General features: G+C 38.1%; 1 protein-coding gene across 2 annotated transcripts in view; it reads right to left on the bottom strand.

Moving 5' to 3' along the window:
* Window positions 1–27,554, bottom strand: part of LOC131669517 (ubiquitin carboxyl-terminal hydrolase 2-like) — a 759,386-nt gene that overhangs the window by 593,504 nt on the left and 138,328 nt on the right. The window contains exon 1 of one of the 2 annotated variants that reach the window (XM_058944443.1): window positions 11,691–11,714. The exons of the other annotated variant lie outside the window; for it this stretch is intronic. The gene's annotated coding sequence lies outside the window, so the exon portion shown is untranslated. Of the gene's footprint in view, window positions 1–11,690; window positions 11,715–27,554 lie in introns of those variants that run through there. 2 annotated transcript variants of the gene reach the window in all.

Genomic DNA, 27,554 nt, shown 5'->3' with positions numbered 1-27,554 from the left:
CGAGAGTAAACTTCCTATTTTGAAAGTAGAGAAAATTCGGGCGCAGAGTAACGTAATTGTAGATTTCCCCAGTAGGGCTACTAATAGGTCCGAACAGCTAAATAAACGCAATGCGGTACAGAGAAGCACAGAATTCAGCTCAAAACGTAAAAACTCCATGTTGCATGATTATTTACCAAACGACAAGGCGCGGCAAGCGATTGGTTCAAGTAATTTGCATGGGGCGGTTAGCTCGTCTGAGAAGTACCTAGTGAGGCAACGTGAGTTGCCGTCGCTGCGCTTGGATGTTTGGGTAGGCTTCGGAAAAGATCGTTGTTTTTGAAAATAGGAATGAGCCTGCGGTAGACATGTTGATCGATAAAGCGAGCTCAAGCGCTGCACTCCAGTTAGAGCGAGTTTCGATAAAAGTCACGGCTACATGCGGTACAGGTGAGCTTACCAATGATGTGGTTTTGTTGAATGGACGTTCAGTCGTTCGTACCGACACACCGTCCGTTTCGGTGAGGGGAGGGTCTGAGGGCAGCTCAGGACTTCCTAACTAAACGGTAAAAGAATCAGATGCAGCGTTAGTCGCGACATTAGTGAACAGGTTCTTTGTTAAAGTCGACATAGGCGGACAGATGTATAAAGCGTTACTGGATTCGGGTGCACAGGTATTAGTGGCAGGACCGAATCTTGGCTTACAGTTTAGTGACCGGTTAAGGCCGCCCACAATATTCGTACAGAATATCTCAGATGAGAAGCCGCGAACGTGGAGTGACTTAAAACTATGTATGGAAATTGGTGGTAGGATTGATTGGTTAATCGCGACGGTAGTATCTACGCTGAGACACAACTTGATTTTAGGTGCGAACTTTTGGAATAAGTGGGATATAAATATCAGTTATATTAATCGCGCATGGCAGACAGGCGACCAAGGCGATTGGTTTCAGATAGCAGAGCAAGATAGTAAAGAGATAAATGTTTTTGCAGAATGTGCAGGTTTGAGTAGAGGCTCAGCGAGAGACAATCATGGCGCTAGTTCGCCGGATCGTCCCTGAGCCTGGTGAATCGCCAGCGGTCACAAAGGTTATCGAGCACATCATCGATGTAGATGATGCGCGCCCGATAAGGACGCCGATGCGTCGAATGTCGCCTCCAATTTTAGCGTTTACGCAGGAAGAAAATATGCGGCTATGGAAGACGAAAATAATTAGGCCATCAAATAGTCAATGGAGTAGCGCGCCGGTGATCGTGCGTAAACAAGACAGCGGTTACAGGTTTTGTCTCGATTTTAGACCGGTAAATAAGATAACGAAGGTGAACGCGTACCTGATGCTAAGCGTAGAAGTTATTTTAGATACGTTGTGCGAAACAGTTTACCTGTTAAAAATAGATCTGCAAGTAGCGTTTTGGCAGATTCCACTATCGGAAAATAGCAAACAGTATACGGCGTTTGTGATCCCAGGTCTTGGATTATAGGAATTTGAGCGAATGCCGTTCGGTTTGATCAACACGCCGGCTACTTTCGCGAGCTTTATGGGTGCGTTCTTCGGTCCAAAGTATGAGCCTCGCGTTTTCTGGTATCTTCACAATTTGTTAGCAGTTAGCGCAGATTTAGACAGTCATGTAATTTGGCTTGAAAAGGTTTTGAAGTATTTGGTCAGTGTACAGCTAGAAATTAATTTGGAGAAGTCTGATTTCTTTTGTACTGAGATAACGTATTTAAAGTACAGGTTAGATAGCGAGGGTTTGCGTCCGGATGATGGCAAAGTAAAGCCGATAGTAGATTATCTCGCGCCGAGTAATGTAGCTCAATTACGCCGTTTCCTATGTATGGTAGGATGGTATGCGCGTTTTATCGAACAGGAAAGGGAGGTAAAAGTTCCGTTGACTAAATTCATTCGAAAGGACCAGCCGTAGGAGTAGAAAGAGGAACAGCAAGTAACATTTAAAAAATTGAAGCCGGCATTAACAGAGGCGGCGGTATTTGCGCGCCCTTTTTATTTGTACTGCGACGGCTCTTCCTTCGCGGTTGGCGCATGTTTGGTCCAGATATTCAACGATGGCAACCATCCTATATATTACGCTAGTCGAATGCTAAACGCGCACGAGTGAAATTATACGGTTAGCGAAATCGAATTTTTGGCGATGCTTTTTTTGGTAAAGAAGTTTAGGCCTTATATCGAAGGCTCACACTTTGTTATCGTTACGGATCATAGTGCGCTCACTAGAATCCTAAATATTTTATCACCGTTACGGATCGTAGCGCCCTCACTAAGATTTTAAATAAACGCGAACTAACAGGTCGTTTGAAAAGGTGGGTGCTAGAGTTTCAGCAGCTAGATTGCAAAACCGTGCACAGAAAGGGAGCGCTGCATCATGTGCCGGACGCATTTTCGTGAGAATTTGAGGACAAGCTAGAGGTGTGCGCGTTTGATAAGATACAGGATACTTGGTATCTACAACGCGTGAAAGACGTTTTTCAAAGGTCGAAGAAATTCAAGAATTGAAGAGTAGAAAATAACATCCTGCATCGGTTCATGCGCGATCGCCTATTCGATCCGGTGACTAATCACGAGGAGTGCTGGTGCATGAATGTGCCGCTTGAGTTTAGAGAAAGGGTTTTGAGGGACGCATATTACGAACCATTTTTTGGGCACTTCGGCCGGAAAAAAACTTATGATCTAATAGCTCGTGAGTATTACTGGCCGGGAGTGTGATATGTCGTGAAAACGTTCGTAAATGAGTGTCCTCAATGTCAAAAGTATAAGGTAGTTCAATAAGTGCTACAATGTCTAATGCATAAACGGGTAGTAGAAAGGCCATGGGTAGTGGTAGCAACTGATTTGGTGGAGCTGCCTAGTAGCAAAAATCGGTATAAATATATGATAATGTTTCAGGACTTATTTACGAAATGGGTCGAACTAAAACCGTTACGGTCGGTGGACGGACGCTCTCGCTACCGCACTCGAAGTGTTCATTCTCTTTAGGTGGGAAACTCCCGAATATATTGTTAGTGATAACGCAAAGACGCATAAGAGCAAAGTATTTCAGAACAGGTTGTGAGAGTACGGTATCGAACACGTGCTTTGCCCGGCGTATCTCCAGCAAAGTGACCCGGTAGAGCGTGTTAATCGTACTTTGAAAACGATGATAGCGATGTTTGTAGATGCCGATTACAAGAGTTAGGACAGGTATTTACATGAATTTCATCACGCTATAAATACTACGATTCAGGCGTCTACAAAGGTATCGCCAGCCTTTTCAAACTTTGGTAGGGATCCGCGTCCGGTAAAGAGTTTAAGGCGTAAGATTGAGGTAAAAGCGCCAACTCTTAAGTTAGATATGAAGGCATGGGCAGACAGATTACTGCGTTTGAATGAGTTACGTGACTTGGTCACTAGATATATCGATGAGACATAAGAAAGGCAGAAGAAACACTACGATAAAGGTAGGCGTCAAGTGCTCTTCCAGATAGGCGATTTGGTTTGGCGTAAAGTGCATATGGTGCATGCGGTGGCAGGTGAAAACACTAAACTTGATCTGAAATACGACGGGCCATTTAAGATAATCGCTGTGATTTCGCCTGAGATATATGAGCTGGCAACAAACAGCAAGCATCGTATGACTAGGGTGCATGTTTCGGAGATTAAGCGATATGTACTGCCGCGTAAAGTAAATAAATAGGTTCGTGGGATGGGACAGGTGTATTAACATGTTTGTTTTTCTTTTTAAAAGGTCTAAGCAGTTCGTCGACACCGAGTGATAATGGCTGAAGAAACTGAAGAGTCGGATGACATTACTCAGGCTGCTAAGATAGTTGATAATGAAACTGAAGAAAATTCAAATTTATACTCTGATGATAATGAACTTGATTATTCGGAAACGGATTCTGATTATCAGCTGATTTCTAATAAGTCTGATAAAAATCCAGCATTGCATTCTGATGATAAATATAGTGGTAATAGTATTGGTAATGATAATAATATAATAAAGCAAGATTCAGAAGGCAAAATAAATTTAGGCTTAAGTTACGACAGTTCTTAGCCAACTAGAGGCTTTCAATAAAAAGTTAGATTTGCTAATGTTATTAATTTGATTACGGGATTCATAGTTGATTTTGAACAAAGTTTTGTCAAACATGCGTGACTACAACAGCTCAGTTCAATGAAAATTCGCTAGTATTTCATATCTAGTTGGAAGGACATGTCGATCAATGTTCTATAAATCATTCGGAATCCTTTGGTGCAATGGAACTTACGATTGCTGAAATAATATGGAAATGATCCGAAAGTTTCGGATTTCGATACACCAAAATGCTCTCAGATAAAGATTCAAAGGCTTTTACGTACATTGCTTCATTGAATATTTATTGAGCTGATCATGAAGTAGAAAAGAAAGAATGTGTAAATCATGTTGTAAAAAGGTAGGTATCCGTATTTTTATATGAAAATTCCTTATATTTGTATTATGTATGTATATATTTCGTTGCAATTCTGTTTTCTACATAATATCGCACAATTCGGATAAGGTACCTTATCCGAAATGTGCGATATTTATCATTCACTTTTTTTGAGGGTTTTTATGTAGGCATAAAAAATATTGTGAAAAAGAGAGAAGCAGAAAAACTACTTTGGTAGGCAAAGGTTATGGATGACTAAAGGATACAACAATAAAAAAAACTATCAGACTATTAAAAAAAAATAATTTATAGAAATAAAGGTAATATAGAAGTACATATGAACAACATTTTCGATATGCTTTAGCATTAGCATATTGATTTTCTATTTTTTCAATTTTCTTACATGTAAACATGTCAATTTATATGTTACTTACAGAATATGAAAGAAACCATATATATGCATTTATATACCATTGTGCTTCTACTGACGAAAAGCCTTAGCATTCAGATTGCCTAAAAGGAGAGTTATCGTGGTGTTTTTATCGATCAGCATTAGCAAAAGGAAGTGCTTCTGAAACTCACGCTTCTAATATAAATACACTAATAAATAAACTTTGTTTGAAAAAAATAATTCCTCTTTATGCTCGAATGATTGATGAATCATGACTGTCACGATGTACTCAATGCCTGACACAAAATGCCAATGAGAGCCTACAAAGCAGTATATGGAACAGATGCCCTAAACAAACGTAGGTTTCTGTAAGGAAAGTGAAAATAGCAGCTTATATAAGTGTTTGTGAATTGTAACGGCGGGGTTATCTGAAAAAATGGGAAATTTATTTAAGAACAAACTCCCACGATGCAGAGCTAACCACCGCTCCGTTAAACACGTATGATTGTACGTGTATTCGCCTTTACGTCAGATGATTTCGGTTAAGTGTCTTCTATCGAACGGAGTTCAACTCACCTTAAGCCACGTGACTTGTGATACTCGATGAATCTTAGATGTGGGCGACTTTACGCCTAATCCGCTTAATCCCCTAGATGTAATCGGATTAAAACCTAAGCCTTTTACAAATCACTTAAGCTAATGGGAAAATTAAATGGCGTAATCTGCGAATAAATTTGTCTAACTTTAATTAGTAAAAATATGAGTTGCAAGTTCAACGCGAAGTTGAAATCTGACAGGTGTTCGTCCCAGCTCTTATGATCACGACTTACATAAAACGTGATCATGGTTTTGAGAGTCCTATTTACTCGCTCTGTGGGATTCGCTTAGGGATGATACACGGCAGTCAAGGCGCGCTGGATACCGTTCACCTGGAGGTATGAATCGACTTCCTGATTCTTGAATTCAGTTCCATTATCCGACAAGAATACCTCTGGCGCGCCAAACCTAGTGACAATCCTCTCGTGTAATTCCTTCGCGATTGTCCTCCCATTGGCTTTTTGCGTATCGCAACGCACTCTACTCAGCAAGTAAATAAGACTACAAAGACTAATATGTACTCAAAACCTCGAGAGCTTTTGGGAAACGGACCAGTGATATCACCGGCCACCACCTGCCAGGGTCGTGACACTTGTCTACGACTCATAAGCCCGCAAGGTGCTTTTTGTTCTACCTTGCATTGCTGACATACCGGGCAACTCTTTACGTACTCCCTGACCTGATCGTACATCTTAAGCCAATAGCACAAGCACCTAGCCCTGGAGAACGTACGCTCTCGTCCTTGATGCCCTGCCGTAGGAGTATCATGGACCTATTGGAGGACCTGGTGCCTTTTCTCCCTAGGCACCGCAAGTTTCCACACTTCATCGTTGTCGATGGACCCCTCACCGTCCTCATCAGACTGATAGTGATACAGCCTCCTCCCCACTACCTTCCAAGTAGGATGAGAGAGTGGGTCTTGGCACAACTTCCTGGTATTGTTGCAAATACCAGGCGACAGTGGTCTCCGGCCGACTATTTATGGCACTCACTTCAATCCTCTCCTCCTCATAGGCTCTAGACAATGCGTCTGGCACCACATTGAGATCCTCCCTTCGATATTCAATATCGAAGATATTGCCTTGCAATGGTAGCGCCCATTGCGCTAGTCTTTCCGTGGGATTTCTCATATTGTGGAGCCATTTCAGGCAACTATGATCAGTGATGACCCTGAAGTGATGTTCTTCAATGTACGGCCGGAACTTTCCAATAGCCCATACTACTGCCAAGCACTCTTTCTCGGAGACTGTATAATTCCTCTCAGCGCTGTTGAGTGATCGACTGGCGTATTCTATTACACGCTCCTCTCCATCGACATCCTACGTGAGGACTGCCCTGATCCCACTGTCACTGACATCAGTTTGCAGTATAAACTGACCGTTAGGATGGGGCGATTGCAGTATTGGGGCGGAAGTCATCGCCTCCTTCAATCTTGTGAAAGCTCGCTCTTGCTCCTCCTCCCAAGAGAAACGTACATTCTTCTTTGTCAGGCGGTTTATAGGTTCAGCGTTTATGACAAAGTCGGGTATAAAACGTCTATACCACGAGGTCATTCCCATGAATCACTTAACCTGTTTAACAGTCCGGGGTGTTGGATACTCTAGTATCGATCGCATCTTCTCGGGATCTGGTCTTACTCCGTCCTGGTTTACAAGAACTCCCAAGTACCTAACTTTCGTCTTACAGAAGTGGTTAATGGCTTTGTTGATGGTTAGGTCCGCACCTAGAATTTTCTTTAATACCATTTCTAGGTGCCGCTTATGCTCCTCAAAGGATGATGAAACCACAATTACATCGTCGAGGTAAGCAAAAGCGAATGGATCCATATCGGGGCCTGTCACTTTGTCCATCAACCTTTGGAAGGTCGCCCCTGCGTATAACAGTCCGAAGGGCATTCTCTTAAATTGAAAGTACCCTAATCCAGGTACTATAAATGCGGATATCGGACGCGATTCTTCCTTTAGGGGAATCTGGTGGTACGCACTGCTCAAGTCCAGCGTAGATATGAACTTTGCATCCCTTATCCGTCTTAGGATGTCGTTCATATATGGTAAAGGATAGGCATCAGATTTGGTAATAGTATTTACCTTTTGGTAATTCACGCAAAATCTATACTTTCCATCAGCCTTCTTTACCATTACTGTTGGTCCTGACCATCCGCTGGTCGCTGGTTCGATTACTTTTCTTTTATCCTTGCGCAGCTCTAGATCCGTCAAGTAGCGTTCGCGCTGTACGGAGGTCAGCTCTAATGCTCAATGGTCGATTTGAGCAAACAACAGAGCCATCTTGCCTTCGCACGAGTGTCGGATGCGGTTGAGGTTTAAAATTTTTGACCTAATCAACCACTACCGCTTCCTATCACCCAAGGTATGAGCAGGGTATACACTATTTAGTGTAACTACCCTTAATGTCTCCTTTTTATAAGGCACAAACTCGCGAGATTATGAGCGCGTGCATTCTCCGCAAATTATCTATAAATATTATAAAAATATCCTACCTAAGGTCGGAGCCTGCTGTTTGCTTGCTAATATTTTTTGGACTGCACGGTTGGGTCGCGCTCTCTGCTTTTATCGTTGTTCAGGTGCTTCCAATCCCCCTTTATCCACCAAGCTATGACTCAAACGAACTAGCACCTGATGACTTACAACGACCTGGAATTACTTCGACCTACTATTTATTACCGCTTTCGGACATTTTTACAATAAATTTAACAATTTATAAGAAAAAAAAATCGAAGTGATTTCGTTTTTCCCCAGCAGAGGGCGTACCGTTCACGATCTCGCGCTACCACCCGCTCAAACCTTCCTAAGCGCTCGCGCAATCGTCTCTCTCTCTCGTGCGTCGATTACCTTCGACGCACAATCCTATTCGCATGAAACGGGTCTTAATACCAGTTAGGCGCCATCTAACGAGAGGATTATCTGAAAAAATGGAAAATTTATTTATGAACAAACTCCCACGATGCAGAGCTGACCGCCGCTCCGTTAAACATGTATGATTGTACGTGTATTCGCCTTTACGTCAGATGATTTCACTTAATTGTCTTCTATCGAACGGAGTTGAACTCATCTTAAGTCACGTGACTTGTGATACTCGATGAATCTTAGGTGTGGGCGACTTTATGCCTAATCCGTTTTATCCCCTAGATGTAATCAGATTAAAACCTAAGCCTTTTACAAATCACTTGAGCACGATTGACAAAATACCGAATGTAGTTTGTCACGTAATAATAACGGGAGGTGCACCTACCCTGCGGTGCAATTACGGTGATCAGTCGTAATTGTTGATGAAATCAATCAACTGCCGCTGCCTTCCGATTTATCAACTGCGCTGCCTCTCTCTCTGCCTCTAATCAGCTAGAATACTACTTCTGCACTGTTGCTACTTGCTGCTGCAATAAAGTCGTTGCACTCAGCACGTAATATTGTTCCAGGAAAACTTATTATTCGGCGAAACAATGTGCAAAACAAAATCGGCGGTAAAGTCGCGTAAATAGCTGAGGCGTAACTGTTTCATTTAAATTCTCGCGCGCCCCCTCTCTCTCTCTTAATTGTTTGTACGAACGCGCGAGTTACCGAATCGCAAACGGATCGATTAATTGAATCGACTATCGTTGCAGAATATAACCTTGGCACTCGGAAACTTATTTCACAAGTAATGGAGGAACTGAGACTCGCATATGGTTATATAAGCGCTAAAGCATCATCAAAAAAAGACACGTCAACACTACAGCGAGCTGTAAAGCGGAATTCCATAAAATATAAAGAAGTTCGTTGAAAAATTGATTTTGCCAAATCTCAAGGAGAAAAATCTATATTCGAAAGCGAATGTGTAAGCTATGGTGCTACCATATTTTAATATGATATTCATTATTGGCGCATCTACCGTGCTTATAAGATGTAATATAGATAAATGCAAAATAAAGAATACTATTCTTTTAGTTACGAGACTTCTTTTGTTCATTTTTTTCTTTATAGTATTGTCAACATTTTATAATGTCATAAGAGTTACACCTTTCTCTATATTCTGATAGCCTATTATGAAGATAACGTTTTTATAACTATTTTATGTTATCTGCGTATATTATGGTAAAAAAATTTTACATAAAATACAAATTTTATCGAAAAGAAAATGAGAAGACCCGAATGAAAAAATACTTCTTTTTCCTTAATTTTTGAGATTTTTCACTCAAAATTTTTTTGTGAGTACTTCGTATAAAAACAAACATCTTCACACATGGATTTGAAAAAATCTAAATTTTTTCTTAAAAAATAATACAAAAATAAAAAATAGTGAAAAAAATTTTTTTTATAAAAATAAGTTAAACCATTGAATTCAACATGCCAAAAGATGCCATGAAAAAATTTTTCAGTTCTCTACGATTTTTTAAAGTCTAAACTGAAATTTCACGGATATCCACCCTTAATACTTTATATCCATGTTCTTCTATGGCTGTTTTTAATTCATCTACATCAACTGACTGGATGGTAACTTAATATAACTTTGAAACCTTTTTCTTCTTTGCTCTAGTAAGTGTAAAATTGTGTGTTTCATTCTTTCAATGCAGTAATAATTGGCAAATATTTTGCCGAAGTTATCAGCTGAAATTTAATTTAATTTAATCCTATCACTTTTAAGGTGTAATTTTATTTGGCTATTGAGTTCAGTAGATTTTCTAACGGTTTCATATTCTCTACATTTTAAACGAAGATCGAAAGGGATTTCCTTTTCAATTTATTTGCTTCGTTGTTTTCTGCTTCACTATGATTTTCTTTATTTTCTCGAAGTATTTCGTACCTGTTTCTCTCATTACAAAACCAGTAATCCGATAATTGTGGTGATCGTTTTTTGTTTTGGGTTTCTTTGTCTTTTACCGCTTACAATTTTCCAATTTTTGTTGTTTTTATTCGGAATGGTCTTGTCATCTCCTGACTGAATAGCCTTTTCGGTTGTTGTTATTTTGGAGTTTAATAAATTAAATTTTAAATTTAACTGTCACTTCACTGATTGGCTAATATTTTAACTTTTCGGATAGAGCCGAACCGTATAAGTAACCGAAAAAATAACGAAAAAGTAACCGCCAAAGTAATTGAAAAAGTAAACGATAACGTAACCAGAAAAGTAATCCAATCGAAAAAATAACCAAAAACATGCCGGAAAAAGTATCTGAATAAGTAACCGAGTACGTAACCAAATTAGTAACCGAAAACATAGTGAAAACGGAACTAAAAAAGTAACCGATGAGTAAACGAAAACGTAACCGAAATAGCAACCGGATATGTAACTGATGTAGTAATCACAAAAGTAAGCCCAAAAAGTTTCCGAAAGCGTGCCCGAAAAAGTAACCGAATATGTAACTAAAGAAGTAACCGAAAAATTACGAAAAAATAATCGAAAAAGTAACCCCAAAAAAATATCGAAGAAGTTCCCGAAAAATAACCGATAAATAAACCTAAAAAGTAACCGAAGATGTACCCGAAAGAGTAATCAAAATAGTAACTGAAAATTTAAATGAAAAGGTAACCTAGAAAATAACCGAGGAGTAACCGAATAAGTATCCGAAAAAGTAACCGAATTAGTAACCGTAAACGTAAAGGAAAAAGTAACCGAAAAGTAACCGAAAATATAACCGATGAGGTACTTAATCTGTTACTTCTTAAGATACATTTTTAGGCACTTTTTCAGTTACTTATTCGGTTATAGCTTTTTTAAATATGTATTCAGGTTGCTTTTTTGAGTACTTTTTCGAAATATTGGAGTTACCGTTTCGGTTACTCAACGGTTACTGTTCCGGTTACTTTATGGTTTATTTTTTCAGCTACTAATTCGGTTACTTTTTCGTGTATTTATTCCAGTACTTATTCGGTTAATTTTTCGGACACTTTTTCGGAAATTTATTCGTTACATTTTTGGACTTTTTTCGGTCTTTTTTTGGGATACTTGTTCGGGCATCTTATTTGCGTACATTTTCTGGTACATCTGGATAAGTTTTTGACAAAATACTTGGTAGTCTTCAAATTAATTTATAAATAAGTTTCCTACAATGTCTTCAAATAAATCTTTAAATAAGTACACGTAAAGGATTTAATTTTCACAATATTTATTTAATTATTAACAAATAAAGTTAAACAATATTAAAAAAAGTTTAGCGATTTCGCAAATGATTCAACATTTAACTTAATATTATGATATATTTTTCCCCTGAAAGTTTTTCGTCCTCATTCACTGCGTTATTAACAAATTCTAAAACGGTAATAAACATTTATATTAAAATTTCCGAATATATTTATCCATATATATATTGTTTTATATACTTACAACACACTTCCTCGAAAATTGTTCTTGGAATTCTGGGCGTGTTCCCTTTGCCAGTTGCTGTCATAGTAAAGAGAGCCTCTTTTTTTTATTAAGGTACTCATTAATTTTGACACCATCCAGGTACTACTATTGACGTGTTTTTTCTGTATGCTGTAAAGCTCTATCTTTAGGGCGTATATATTTGCACCATCAGCTAAATGGATCTGAAAATATTGTTAAGATTGAGTATGAATAATGAGATGATTTCTTAATGAAACACATTTATATTTACTTGTGTATGAGTTCGTGCGAGTTCGCGTATGCGTATACACAAACGCATAGGTACTACATGTACGCGCTCAAGCTTATACTTTATATTTTATATAGAAAAATGTAATTATACATTCACTTCTGGCATTAGGTTCACAACAAGCGAACTCTCGCCTCAAAATTCTACTAAGATCTGCTTTCTCAGCTTCAGCAGCCTCTAATCTCTTTTCTCCTTCCTCTGCTCCTCTTTCTCTTTCTTCCCTTTCTTCAACATCTATTCCTTTACCCTTCACGTAAAAAATAGAATATTAATTTTATTTATTTTGTTTTATATAATAATCTGTGAAATTCGGAATTGACTATAACTCTACCTTCTTTCTGATCTTATTCTTTTACTCTTTTGTTCACCTTCTTCTCTTCCGTCTTCTTCTATCCCTTCTGTTGTTCTTCTGTTTCCTTCCATCCTTCGTTCTGTTTTTACATCACCTTCCATCCCTTCTTCTTTTTGTCTTCTTTCTTCTTCCAATCCTCTCTTGTGTCCTTCTTCTACCATCTTGTTCCTTGTCCAAACTTTCGATGTATATTTCATTTTCTATAAAAAAATTTATTTCAGCGTCATCCCTATTACAAGGGTGGTCCGATAAGTAGTTAGCCTATAAAAGAAAAACGAAAATTTTGGAAAAGAGGTGTTTTATTTTTCAATGTAGTCTCCTTTTAGTTCCATACACTTGGCCCAGCGATGCTCCAACTTCTTTAACCCGTCTAAAAAACACGTTTCCTCGAGGTCTGAAAAGTCGGCTTCCGTGGCAGCGATTACCTCCTAATTCGACTCAAATTTCTGCCCGGCGAGTGACTTTTTCAAGTTTGGAAACAAAAAGAAGTTGCACGGGGCTAAATCTGGAGAATACGGTGGATGGGGCAGCAGTTCGTAGCCTAATTCGACCAATTTGGCCATGGCGACGGCGGAGGTGTGAGCCGGTGCGTTCTCATGGTGGAAGAGCACTTTTTTCTTCGCCAAATGGGGCCGTTTTTTCTGCAATTCGACGTCGAATCGGTCCAATAATTCGGCATAGTACAGCCCTGTGACCATTTTGCCCCTCTCCAGGTAGTCGATGTAGATCACACCTTATGACTCCCAGAAAACGGTGGCCATCACCTTTCCGGCCGATGGGGCAGTCTTCACCTTCTTCGGAGCACTTTCGCCGGGTAAAGTCCACTGTTTCGACTGCTCCTTGGTCTCTGGTGTATACCAGTGGATCTATGTTTCGTCGACTGTCACGAAACGACGCAGAAACTCCTTCGGATTGCGCTTAAACAGCGTCAGACATTGCTCGGAAGTTATCTCACGGTTGCGCTTGTTGTCCGGAGTGAGCAAACGCGGCACCCATCGCGCTGACAGCTTTCTCATGCTCAAAATTTCATGCAGGACATAACCCACGCGGTCTTTTGAGATGCCTACGATCTTAGCCATCTCGCGTACCTTCAATCGTCGATCTGCCAATACGAGATCGTGAATTTTTGTCACGTTATCCTCCGTGGTAGCCGTTTTCGGAGCACCTGGACGCGGCTCTTCAAATATTGACGTACGACCACGTTGAAACTCGTTAAACCAATTATTGACGGTCGCCATCGAAGAAGAAGAGTCACCGTACACAGCATCCAAGCGCTTTTTGATTTCGCTGCGCGATTTCCCTTTCAAAAACAAGAATCGAATCACCGACCGATACTGCTCCTTTTCCATTTTTCAAAAATCAACGGACACACTTGCTTTCACACGCTCTCAAAAATAAACTACAACTCCGATCCGGCTGAAATCTTGAGTAACCATCGAGAAAGTTGTACTACGTGATAGAATATTTCTTTTGCGAGAGTGGCGCCATTGGGCGGTGAGGCTAAGTACTTATCGGACCACCCTCGTATATGTTCAAAATGAATCAAGTGAGAATGTGCATATGTAGGTATGTGATGTGCATGTGTGTGCATCAGTATATTGATGATTATGCTACCCCAAAAAAAGAATACAGGTGTTGCGGATGGCAAGCGCGTAGTCAGGGTTCATGCACGTGTTAAAGCTTGGGTAACATTTGTCCGTCATAAATCTAGACGTGCCGATTTGGCCAAGGAATTGAACCGCTTAGTCTTCTTTGTCCTTTATTTTATTAGTTTTCGTTTAGGGCACGCGCGCAGATAAAGGTGCTCCACGTGCAGATAACAAAAGGTAGCGCCGAGTGGCTCCTCGCATAACCGGCCACATGTATAGCCCTATGTTTTTTGTAAACTCGTAACGAACACACGGTGCAACGATGTTAGATATGCAACCTTGTCACTACGCGAGTGATGGTAGGTAATGGATGGAATGTGTGCGATGTATATATTATAAAAAAGGCACTCTGTGACGGTGAATGAATACGAGCAATGTGAGAGTGGAAAATGTAAGTTAAGTTGTAAGGTCGGTCTATCGTTCGCAATTTCTGCCCTCTATACTATGGCCAATCGGCATTACTCTTCCGTGGCTCCGCTCGTCTGATGTGCATGGCTGCTATCAAGCATATCTAGGGCCGTATGCTACAGATAGAATCCGCCCAAGTGCTGTATGAGCTCTTGAAATTGTTTTAACCATCAGCAGAAAGTAACCAAGTGACGGTTCGGCGGAAACACTAGGGTTATTCCGAGATCGTTCGGCGACTTGCGAGCGAGGTGGAGTTGAAGTGAGAAAGAAAATTGGTGGTAGAGAGAGGGCAAGAACAAATGGCTGGAGAAAGGAAGAGAGAGAGAGAGAGAGAGAGAGAGAGAGAAGGAGAAGATGATCAACAACGAATGCCGGCGAAAATAATCGAAGACGATCAAGCACAGAAAAGCGGCGCGAACCGTTAGGCCCTTCAAACTCCACCTACGATTGTGACGACGGGCATCGACAGATATCCATGCGAAGGCAGGAATGGAAAAAAACAACAGACGTAGTTCAGAATTCAACGAGTTAGGTACCCTTGTGTTAATCGTCGTGCCATATTTTTACTTAATTGTATTTTTCGTTGGTATTGTATTTTTTAATTAAATTATCCTATGTTAATAATTGAACCGTGTGCTGTTACTTACTCACCCATCTCCACCAACATGCTTATTGTACCTACATTCAGTAACCTCTTCGTACCAGGGCGCAGAATGAATAGTGCGCCAACTGTAGTGCGCTCAGGGCCTTACTCCGAAAACGGGCACAATTTTTCGGATAGGTTGTAATATAGAACCCAAACATTTTCCAATATCCCTGCAAAACTATGGTTTTTATTTTTTTTAACACAGAATCCAAAAATTGATTTACTTGAGGGCATTTCAATATCAATTTTCGAATTCGATATGGTAAAATACATAAATAGAAATTATAGTATCACAGGGATTGTTCAACGTACTTAAAAATACCTTAGGTTTTAAATTAAGAGCTACACAAAAAATTGTGTCTGTCTTCGAAGTAGGACTCTGAGCGCACCACGGTTGGCGTGCTATACGTTCTACGCTTTATACGCACAGGTTGCTGAATGTATAAATGATAGCGCGTTTTTTTCGGTGCAGAAAAAGCTTATAAATATTATTGAAAATTTTAAATTATAAAAAAAATACGAGGGGGGTCAATAAGTCTTTACAAAATCCACGTGATGGCGGTCGTCACGCTTAAATTATGATGTTTTTGGCAAGCAATACTACTAACTAGATATCGTACAAAGTTTCAGCTTGATTCATTAAGTCGATTTTTGTCAGCGTTGGTTGAACAAAAAGTTATTGGTTTATTTGAAAAATGGAAAAAAACAGAGTTTCGAGCGGTGATAAAACATTTTCATTTGAAAGGCCTTACACCAACAGAAATCAGAGTTAAGTTGAACGCCGTTCATGGCAAGTCTGCCTCTGTGTTTAAGACTGTTTATAACTGGGTAAATGAATTTAAACGCGGCCGTACAACAACAAAAGATGAACCTCGTTCAGGACGCCTCGTAGAAGTGAGTATGCCCGAAATGGTCAACAAAATCAACGATATGGTGTTGACTGATAGAAGATTAAAATTGCGAGAATCAGTTGAGGCCACAAGGTATCAAAGGGTACAATCATTTCAATTTGGCATGAAAAATTGGGGATGAAAAAAATATCAGCAAGATGGGTGCCACGTTTGTTCACAGTTGAAAACAAACGAACCCGCGTGGTCGCCTCTGATGCTCTTTTGGCACGCATACGTCGTAATCCAGAAGACTTTTGGCGTCGACTCGTAACTGTAGACGAAACATGGGTACACCACTACACTCTTGAAATCAAAGAACAGTCCAAACAATGGATTACCGCAGGATAACCAGCCCCAAAGAAGGCAAAGACAGTAAAGTCAGCTGGCAAGATTATGGCCACGGTTTTCTGGGATGCGTATTAGTTATTTACGTACCTTGGGCTGTATCACGTCGTATTACGTCGAGGGACTTTTTGGGAAGGAGAGGGGGCAGTGGAGCGTCCGAGGCCGCGCAGCAAAAAGTCCCTCGACGTAATACGACGTGAAATAGCCTGAAGTGCGTTAACAATTTTTCAATTTTGGCGCCCGTAAACTGATTTTTACCGTTAGCCGGTTGTAATATAAATAAATATTGTAAACATTTCAATTATATTTTATATATTTATTTATAACTTTTATATTTTTTACATATATAAATAAAAAAATAATTAGATAATTTTTTCTTAGTTTTAATAATTAATAATTAATAAAAATTTAATAAAATTAAAATATTTGTAACTAATTAAAAGAATCAATATATTAATTATTAAAAGTTACATTGCAGTTTTTACTGATACTGGCACTTTTTACTTTTCTCGATTTTCAAGTTCGGACACGTTAGACAATCCCCTCTTACTTTTTGAAGGCGGAGACTATACTTTTCCGCAGCACGGAAAAACTTCCATGCAGAGCCCTCTACATGGAAGTTTTTCGTACTAGTCCTCCGACGTATTAAGTGCTGTCACGTAGAGGGAGCCAGGGTCCTGGGCTGCATTGACTCAATACAGCCCAGTGTCCTAGGCTGTATTGAGTCAATGCAGCCCAGGATGCCCCTCCGCTGTACTGAACAACTTTCTACGCTGAGCATGCTCTGCACGTAAAAAGCTGCTTACGGGCGCCTAAACTGAAAAGAATCATCTACATCGACTACTTGAAAAAGGACCAGACGATCACTGGACAATATTATGCGTCATTATTAGGTCAACTGAAAGAAAAAATGAGAGAAAAACGTCCTCACTTGAACAAAAAAATTGCCTCTTTCTTCAAGACAATGCTCGAATTCACACGTGTGCAGTTTCGATGGCAAAAATTAACGATTTTAAGTTCGAATTAATTGACCATCCACCATATTCGCCTGATTTGACTCCCAGTGACTTTTTCTTATTTCCTAACCTCAAAAAATGGCTTGCCGGGCAACGATTTACGTCGAATGAAGAAGTCATCACCGAAACAAATGCCTATTTTGAGGATTTTTAGAAATCATATTTTTCTGATGGCTTAAAAAAACTAGAAGGCCGTTTAATAAAATGTATCGACCTTGAAGGAGATTATGTTGAAAAATAAAAAAAAAATACATACGCAAAACTTTTTTTCCTTCTTTTTGTAGAGACTTATTGATCCCCTCTCGTAATATGCAAAGTTTGTAAATAATATAAAAAATACTCACCGCTATTCGGGACTTTGTTAGGTGACGCGAGTGTAAATGGTCGCATGTGAGGAAGCTCCGTGGTATTTGTTTCTGTAATTGGATATTTCAAAGTTTGGTGTAACAATTTTAGTGTTTTATTTTAAAGCTACGTGCGTTGATTGTAAAACGTGATCGCATGTGCCGTTGCACAGGGCGTGGATGTGATCTGTAGTGAAAAAAAAGTTGTGCGTGCGTAGAGGTTAGGGTAGTTGGTTAGGTAGGCGGAAACTGGAAATTGCATAAATTGACAAAAATGTATGAAAAAATTAGGAAAAGGAAGATAGAAAAGTGATAGACACTAAGAGAAGTAACGATAGAGGTGAGAAAAGTGAGATGAGTGCGTGTGAAAAAAACATTAGTGGCATTGCGGAATCCGGGGGGAAGGGGGAACTAAAAAGTTCTAGAGAGTCAAAGCGTGAAAAAGCCGGCGCGCCCGAAAATAAATAGGTACTGATTACATAAAGTTTTGCGAAGGTCGTGAAATTTGATAATAAAGAAAAAGTATTAGAATGCCGAGGATGGAAAGGTTTAAGGTTAAAGATAGGAGAATTGGAAGAAGCTATGAATAAGGAGAGGGAGGCGATTATTGTAGAAAGAGCAAGTATAAAAGAAAAGATGGAGACGGAACTTAAAAAGATTAGGCAAGAAAACGTTATGGAAGAAAACATAAAGGAAAGATTAAAGCATTGGAAATAGATTTAAATGAAAAAATGGAGAAACTGGAAAACGAGTGGTTGAAATGGTTATAAATGTGTATTAGATTAGATGAGTTCGAAAAGTTAGTCGGTAATACAGTTTAAGAAACGAAGGCAGTATTGCTAGTAGTATAGGGATGATAGAAGTACAAGGTGGGTCGGTAAATGGGGAAACGAAATCGGTGGTCGGTACAAGTTATCTTTTGGAATTCGAGATAGGCGCAATGAGAAGGTTAGTTAAATCGCAGGATGAGGTGGATAGGCAAGATAACGTGGTTTTTAGAGGCCTGTCTCTAACCGGCGAATGGCGTATTGGTTTAAATAGGTTTATTAAAGAAATGCCAGGCATTCAGGTGAAGATATTACAGGTAAGGAAAAGCGGTAGTGTATATATAGCTAGATGAGGAAATAAGGAAGACAAAGATTTGATTGGGAAGAACAAATACAAACTAAAGGATTCGAAGATTTTCATCGAAAATGACCTCAGCTACGAGGATAGGAAAAGGAAAAAAAGTGTAGCAAGATGGGTAAAAAGTAAGAAAGTGACTGGTGCGTAAATAAGGTGCGGTCTTGGAGGTTTTTGAATTAACAATAGATGGTATAAGTAGCTTGGTGAGATGGCGGGGGAGAGAATATACGATAAAATCTTCGGCAGCGTTGCACTTCCAAGGGATGGCAGTTTTCAGATGAATGGACTGAGGACAAGGTGTGTAAATGAAGAGGAAGGCGAAGAAACTGAGCATAGGAAGAAGATGAATATGCAACAAGGAGTAAGAGGAACATATAAAAAACTTTTCAATAGGGCCTAGAAGAAGGTTACAGACTTTTGGTGAAAAAAGTGTAGGTAATAGAAGCGTTTATAATAATAGTAATGTAAATAGAAAGTTTATTTTTTGGAATTGCGCAGGCGTTTTAAATAAAGACAAAGACTTCTAGAACTATATATATATATAGGTATGATTTTATTAGCTTGTGCGAAACACGGTTAGAAGAAAAGGATTGGGAATGCTTCCACCACAAGCTATCAAACAAATTTATATGGAAATGTAAAGCCGTAGTCAGAGAGAATAAAAAAGGCAGAGCAAAAGGCGGTTTTCTGCTATTGTAAGTAAGAATTGGCGGGATGAGAAAGATATATGGAATGTATCGATTGAAATTAATATTATAATTAGTAGTTTCAAGATAAAAGGCGGCAGCTGTAATAATTATAATGATAATATTGTAAATTTATGGTCGGTGTACAATTCCGGTAATTTAAAGGAGGTTTTAGAATTTATAGAGAAGTATGAGTTCGTTGAAGGAGTGGAGATTCTTATAGTTGGTGATTTTAATATCAGAACGGGTAATCTAAGCAGTTTTGTAGGGAGGGATCAGGGTGAGTTGATTGAAAGAAAAAGTAAGGATAAGGTAATTAGAAACGAAGGAAGACAATTCCTCAAGTTAATAGAAAATAAGGGTCTATATATGCTTAATTTAATTTTTAGTTAATTTAGTTTTTAAAATAATCTTATTTTTAACATTATCTTTAGTTTTTCACATTATCTTATTTTTATCTTTTACATAAGTAGTACAATAATTTGGTAGTTCATCGTATTGAATGGGTGTCAGTCAACCAATAAATCTAATAATATAGAATAAACACGTCAAAAGTACTGGTTAATATCACAGACGAAAACTCTTTATTACTTCTGAATGTTACATTACATTCGGCCCGCGTGTTTATGCTCACCGCTCTTTGTTAGCAGAGCTATTACATGCACGCTTTGCTTCGAGTACGGAAAATTGGTTATCAGGCATGCAATCGCGGTCGCGAGATTAAGCTGGCCAGCTTACCTTAATGACGAGTGTTCGGCAGCGAACGAAACTCAGCACACACAGCGCGTTCGGATAAGTCTTTTGTTCTCCCTTTCTTTTGGGTCGCGAACTTGCGCGCTCACGGTTTCGCCCTCGATGGCAAAACACTTCACATACACTCGTGGTGGCAGGGGAGGACACCGTGTTTGCAGGCTCTGGTCAGCACTCTCTGGATAACTCGGCGACAACAATCACACGATTTCTGCGGTGCGTTCAGGCGATCAGGTTACGAGCCTCGATTTTTGCGGCCTCCGTATCGGTAGCTAGTCCCATACTGGTTCGTTTTCAATCGCGCGCGTTCCGTCTCCTCGCGTGCCGAACTCCCTCGTTACATTTTTCGGCTACCGGTAGGTGCTGCCCTCGCGGGCAGCCGCATGCATGGGCCGTAAGCGCTAATATGACATTTACCGTCACAACAGGGTGAGGAACAAGTAAGGAAACCCGGGAAAATTCGGAAAACCGCATGAGGTTAGTCATGAAACAAAGGTCATACCCTATGTAACTTTCAACGAGGAATCCAACGGTGACCTCTGATTTGACCTTGAACCTCATTTTCAAGATTGTTTCAAGGTCAACCTCTTTTTCCATATGGGAACCTCTATTTTTTATACTGGAATTAAAAAGAGTGATAAATTTTACGGGTGAATGATTCAAAGATAGCGTGACCCCTAATCCTCATTAAAACCATGTATTTTCAAAATCATCACATCTTAATGCCTGGATAGCTGAAACAATCTGATTTCACAAAAGTTACAGAGTTCAAATTTCCTGTGATAAAAAGTTATTATATCGCCTACAATTTATGCCCACACGTTTAATTTTTGAGGACATTGAATGACTTTCTCTCATCCAATGAGGATTTTGTCGTACCAATATCTAAGGTTATGGCGATTGATTTCGCCATTTAATTGACATGTCGCTCCATCTGAGAAAACAATATTTTTTTTAAAATACAAAAACAGGGTTGATTTTTGCTAGAAAACGAATAAAAAGCAATTTGAAGATCTGTCTTTCTCGTATCTTTTTAGAATTTTGAAAAAAGAAGACAACTCTTTTTTGACACTGCACAGTTCATCTAGATCTCATTTTTTTCGCAGTCTTCATCTTTTATTTTAGAAAGACAAAAGTTTTCTCCTCTTTCATGGGCTGTAAAACTAATTGTTTATTAGAAATATAAAATTATTTTGAAGGCATTTGATAGAAATGAAATTTAAAAATAAATTAGAAGTGCTTTTACAAATAATAATTAAAAAATTGTTATCATTTAGATTTAAAAATCTTATTTGTTCTTGACTTCTACTAATTGGAAGTTGATACCATATTTTGTTGTTTTCATAGTAAATAGGCTCTAGAAAAAAAATACTTGACCAATAAAAAAAAAATTCGACAAATTCGTCAAATATTTCAGGTTTTTGTTTAGTTACAATAACAATATTAAATTTTTGTTTTTTTCAAACTTTTAAAATGTTTCTTTTGTCCGAAAGAGAACGAATATATCTTCTAATGATGAGGGGTATGGGTGATCAGCAAAACACGTACACTAATGTAACGGTCCTATCTATAAGCTGTTTATTAAATGACTGCAACTAGTTTAACGTATTTATCTGTTAGTCAAAACAATACATTAAGCGGCGCTACCTCACTGTTTACGCGACTGTATACAAATAAAAGTCGAGTCAAAACAAATAGCGTGACGTCACAAATAATAGACATAGATATAATGAACCATAATATTGAGAAAAATATGTTAATTATAGATAATTTGAATATAACAAAGTATCAATTATATAGATTTTAACATACAGATTCACAATATCTCATTCAATTATAAATTTATAATGAATATCGATATGTAAAGTTAATTTATTTATTAACATATGAAATATTAGAAAAATATAAATAATTTATATGTAAAATGAATAAGCATAGAACATGAGTAAGAATTGGTTTCATTAATAACAGCTAAATAACAACTGTTATTAATAAATAAAGAATTAATAATTTATTTAAACAATAAGCTATATATAGAACGAAAATATTAAGTTAATACTTGATAATGACAATGTTAGGATTTAGAAATCTTAGATAATTAATCAAATAATCGCATGTTAAGATTAGAAGAAAACCGTTACAAATATGAAAAATTAGTCATAATTCAAATGTTATTAATTAATTTAAATAATTAATTTTGGAAAATACTTCCAAAATTAATCAACTTTAAGGTTATATGAAATTTTAACAATTTTCTATTGTAAATAATGTAATATCACGTTAACTAACTTTATTAGTTAATAACTTTTGACGACACTATTGGCGATAATTGTATATTGTATAAAATCAACAAATAACTAATTCTGTAAAATTTACATGTGTCAAAAACTTAATATTAATGGCTATTTACTTGTAAATTAAGAAAAATCATTTCTCAAAATTCGCGAATGTCTCTCGAATTTTCGATGAAATCTCTCCTGCAATAATAAGCGGGAAAATCTGTGTATAAATAGGCCCACCTTTGCACAGGCTAGATTCATTCACTTCTAGCCTTGCAAAGTGAGCGCATGAGTCTGAATAAACTTGGATTAACGCCTAAGTTCTTTCTCTCATTGTGATTTACTAAGCAAGACTAACCTTTCCTTATAATTTGAGCTCGACTTATAGAACATTTCGCGCTATAAGAAACTTGGGCCGAATTATATCCTAACCAAGAAAGACTCTAGCTCTGCTTATGGGACAATTCGCACCATAAGAAACTAGGGCATTGTCTGACTTTCCTCAATATTTTGCAATTACTTATGTATATTTGATTTACTTATTTGTTATAATTGTATTATTTATCTATTTTCTTGACAATTAGAGTAAAATCATCGGAAACAAATTCTTACTCATTAGCTAGATTACGAGAGTTCGAATTATTTTTATTTATAAGTGATACGAACATCACACTAATGTTGTTAATCTCTTTAATAGAACGTTTCGAAACGGCGATGGCGAAACTCTTTTGTTTAAATCCACAGTTTTAAAAACCTTAAGGCGTTTTCAAGAAACGGGGTTTAATAAAAATCGTTCTGTTGCTGGAAGACCATGAACAGCAACGAATGAAGAAAAATCTTTAGATGTTTTACTGTCTTTTGTGGAAAATCCACATGAATCATCTCGATCAGTAGCTTTATAATAGGAGATCGATCAAAAATCTGTTCTTAAAATTTTAAAGGTAAACAAGATTCATCCTTATAAAATGAAATTTGTGTAGGAATTGAATGAGGATGATCCTAATCGTCGAGCAGAATTTTGTGAGACAATGAGACAAATGATTACTGAAAATCCAATATTTTTACAAAATAGTGTTTTTTCAAACGAAGCAACATTTCAATTAAATGGTGAAGTCAATCGTCATAACTTTAGATATTGCTCCAATACAAATCGTCATTGGATGAGAGAAAGTCACACTCAATATCCTAAAAAATTAAACGTGTGGGCAGGGATAGTAGGCGATACAATAATAGGTCCCCTTTTTATCACAGAAAATTAGAACGCTGTAAGTTTTGAACAACTTTTGCGAAATCAAATTGTTCCAGCTATACAGGCCTTAAGAAGTGATGACTTTAAAAATACATGGTTTCAGCAAGATGGTGCTCCAGCTCATTACGGTGTAAATGTCAGACAATATCTCAATGAAACATTTTTTGATAAATAGATAGGTAGAAGATGTACAGTAGAGTGGGCTCCAAGATCTCCAGATTTAAGCCCTTTGGACTATTTTTTGTGGGGGTATTTAAAATATCGGGTATACAGAAGTAATTCACAAAATCTTGAAGAATTAAGAGGTAGAATAGTTCGAGAAATTGATGCCATTCCACGGCAGATGATCCAAAATGCAACTAAATCTTTCTACGATAGGATTGATTACTGTCAAGAAGCGAATGGAGAACAATTTAAATATCTGTTGTAAATTCATTTACGTGAAAGGCAAGGGGAACTCACTATTAAAAAACACCCCGAAGTGAAAGGCAAGGGGAACACACTATAAAAAAGCACCCCCAAGGGAACAGATTCCTTCTACGTCCACGTCGTTATTCCTGGATAGCGCTAAAAGGAGGATTAGGAGTTACGATATCTTCAGATTTCAATCGTTCCCATCCGTAAAATTTATCGCTCTTTTCGATTCCAGTATAAAAAATAGGGGTTCCCTTATAAAAAATTAGGTTGACCTCGAAATAACCTTGAAAATGAGGTTCAAGGTCAAATCAGAGATCACCGTTGGGTTTCTCGTTGAAAGTTACATAGGGTATGACCTTTGTTTTATGACTAACCTCATGCGGTTTTCCCAATTTTCCGGGATTTCCATACTTTTTCCTCACCCTGTATATTTTATTTAAATATATTTTTATCATTATTATTTTTAATTCATTTTTGTTTTAAATATATATTTATAATTTTAGAAATCCGGTAATAAAAATTATATAGTGTAAGGGGGAACTTATTCGGAAAAATTCTTGTTACAATACTGAATATATGGCTTTATTATGAATTTAAAAAGCTTTACCATTACCTAACATACATACGTATTGTTATGCCTAGACGAGAAGATGTAATGGCTAGACGTAATAATGTTTAAAATACTGTCGCGTTGTTAAAAGTTGGATCTTAGTCAGGAGTTAAGCGGAGGTTGGTTAAAGGGATAGCGCCTTTATTATACGTTGTGTGTTTAGATAGATAACTTAGTTTCTTACCTTGATAGGACTGGGCTTCAGAAGAGATTTTACGAAACAGTCTGTGGTGTTTGCACTTAATTAAAATTTATTGTTGAAAGACAAGTTTATAATGCTTAGCAGAGTATAATTCCAGTTCTGAATAGCCGGGTAGCGAAATTTAGAAATAGTACAATAACTAAATTACTGAGTTACAATTCCTTGAGTGAGAATCAGTATGAGTACGACTATGAGTATTAGCTTAAGTATATGAGCTATCGCGGATCCTTATCCAGCCTTTTAATACCATAGGCTGATGTGCCCCTTCCCTTGTTTTTGCTAAATTAATATACGGTGAGTAATATTCGCGGAAATATTATGGAGAACGTGCTTGGCTAATCTATCTCGCTAGAAAGATTTACAAATGTTCCCGGAAGGGTTGATACGACAGGAAATTAAATTATCGATACCTGATTAGTTACCATAACCGTTATGTGTGTTCTCGTGATACTTATATACTTATCATGGTTTGTCACGTACATTTTCTTAGTATCGACGTGACATGCCCACCCCTCGGAGTCCTTTGCTGATAAAGCAAGGGACTAGCGTTCTCCGAGCGCTGCTGTAATTATTGTATACATATATATTTTTGTTTGTGTGTAATCTCTTTTTGTCGTATTATATATATATATTTTTATGTGTTATATATATATATATATATTTGTTATTTTTTTTATTATTCTATACAGGGTGTCCCATTTTAAAGGAACCACCCCGAAATTTTCGACGGTTGGCGTTGTACAAAAAAATTGTTCAGACAACAGTTGTTTGGGACAATGGGGGCAACCTTTCTGTGAAATCTGATTTGACCTTGAGATTTATTATCAAGGTCATTTGAAGGTCAAAGTCATTTTTTGAATAGGAACCCATATTTTTGATCCCGATTTCGGAAATAGCGGAAAATTCTACGTTTAGATAACGTATTATATGTGGAGTTCGGTTAAACACCCCCCCCCCCTCGCCTAAGGTTATGTAGGGGTCAAATTTATGATTTTCTTCATCTATGCACAGGGATGATCGGGCAAGGGTAAGGTTAATTGTAATAACCCAATAAGTCCAATACCCAATAACTCGATAACCCCAATAATTCAATAACCCCAATATCCCCAAAAAATTGTAAGGTCAAACAACAGTGACCTTGAGCTTAAACTTCAGGTCGATTTTCAAAGTCGACTTCATGTATTCAAGGCCTTCATGAGAAGTGTCATTTTCCATTTTGTGGGATAACATGTTATTTCCATTCTTTTTTCTGGTGTGATTCCGGACAAGCCTACAAAGTTTCAACTAAATTGTTTAATAACACTTTTTTAGTATTGTTTATGACAATAGTGATTCGCGAACAGTCCTTCTCAGGATAATTCAAGTGTAATTTTCTTAGTCGACTTAAAAGGAGGGAATATGCCGGATTATTCGAGAAACGAAATTGTTGATATTCTGTTGTCTCTCGAGGCATGTCAAGGCCGATATCGTGCTGCGGCAAGGTATTACCGCCAAAATTACCCAGGGAAGCTTCACTACCCGAACCACGTGAGAATCCGAATCATCGAGCAAAGAGAGAGACGTCGTCCCCGAATATGCAGAAATCGTCGTCGCATTATGATGCCGAACAACGATGATCCACGAATTCTCGTCGTTTTAGCAATGGTTGATTTGGATCATCATATCTCGCTGCGTGAAATTCAGAGACGTACTGGAATCCCAAGATCAACAGTCGCTAGATTTTTGCGGCTGTACAGATTTCATCCGTATCACATAACTTTGACTCGAGGTTTGATGCCAGATGATCTCCGCCGCAGACTCGAATTCTGCAATTGGGCACAAGCAAAGATTCGTGAAGATGCTGAATTTTTGAGATACATCATGTTTTCGGACGAAACTACATTTCATAGTCATGGGCACCTCAATCGCCATAATAGTCATTATTGGTCTATCCAGAACCCTCATTGGGTACGTCATGTTGATAATCAGCATAGATAGAGCCTCGTAGTTTGGTGCGGTATAATAAATGGTTATCTGATAGGACCTTATTTTTTCGATGGGAATGTCAACGGCGTAGCATATCTTGATTTCCTGCAGAATGAATTACCAGAACTATTGGAATATGTGGACTTGGAAACCAGAAGACGATTATGGCTTCAACAGGATGGTGCACCGTGTCATCGCTCACTAATGGTTCGTCACTTCTTGAACCAACGATAACGAAGACGATGGTTAGGCATTGGTAGTGACATTACTGAGTGGTATCCAAGATCACCAGATCTGACAAGTCCAGATTTCTTTTTATGGGGTTATTTGAAAAATGTGGTTTATGCACAGCAACCAACAACACGGCAAGATATGATGCAACGCATTATACAAGCTTGCAGAGCTATTCCGCGTCACGTTTTAATGTCCACAGTTGAAAATTTTGAACGTAGAATTCAATACTGCATAAATTTGAACGGGGGTATTTTTGAACATCTTATGAGATAAATGTTTGTGTTACAATCTTGACCACAACTCTATCTGTAGTCAACGTCTTGTCTTGATCAGCTGAGCATTCATACCATGCCTTCACTGGCTGGGTAATCAATACCTTGTCATCAGTGGCTGGGTAATCGATACCTT

This window comes from Phymastichus coffea, unplaced genomic scaffold (genome assembly GCF_024137745.1).
Source record: "Phymastichus coffea isolate CEN01 unplaced genomic scaffold, Cenicafe_Pcof_1.1 PCOF00008, whole genome shotgun sequence".
Taxonomy (NCBI): Eukaryota; Metazoa; Arthropoda; class Insecta; order Hymenoptera; family Eulophidae; genus Phymastichus; species Phymastichus coffea.
Note: the sequence above shows the minus strand (reverse complement) of the source record. Positions and strands in the feature narration are given on the sequence as shown.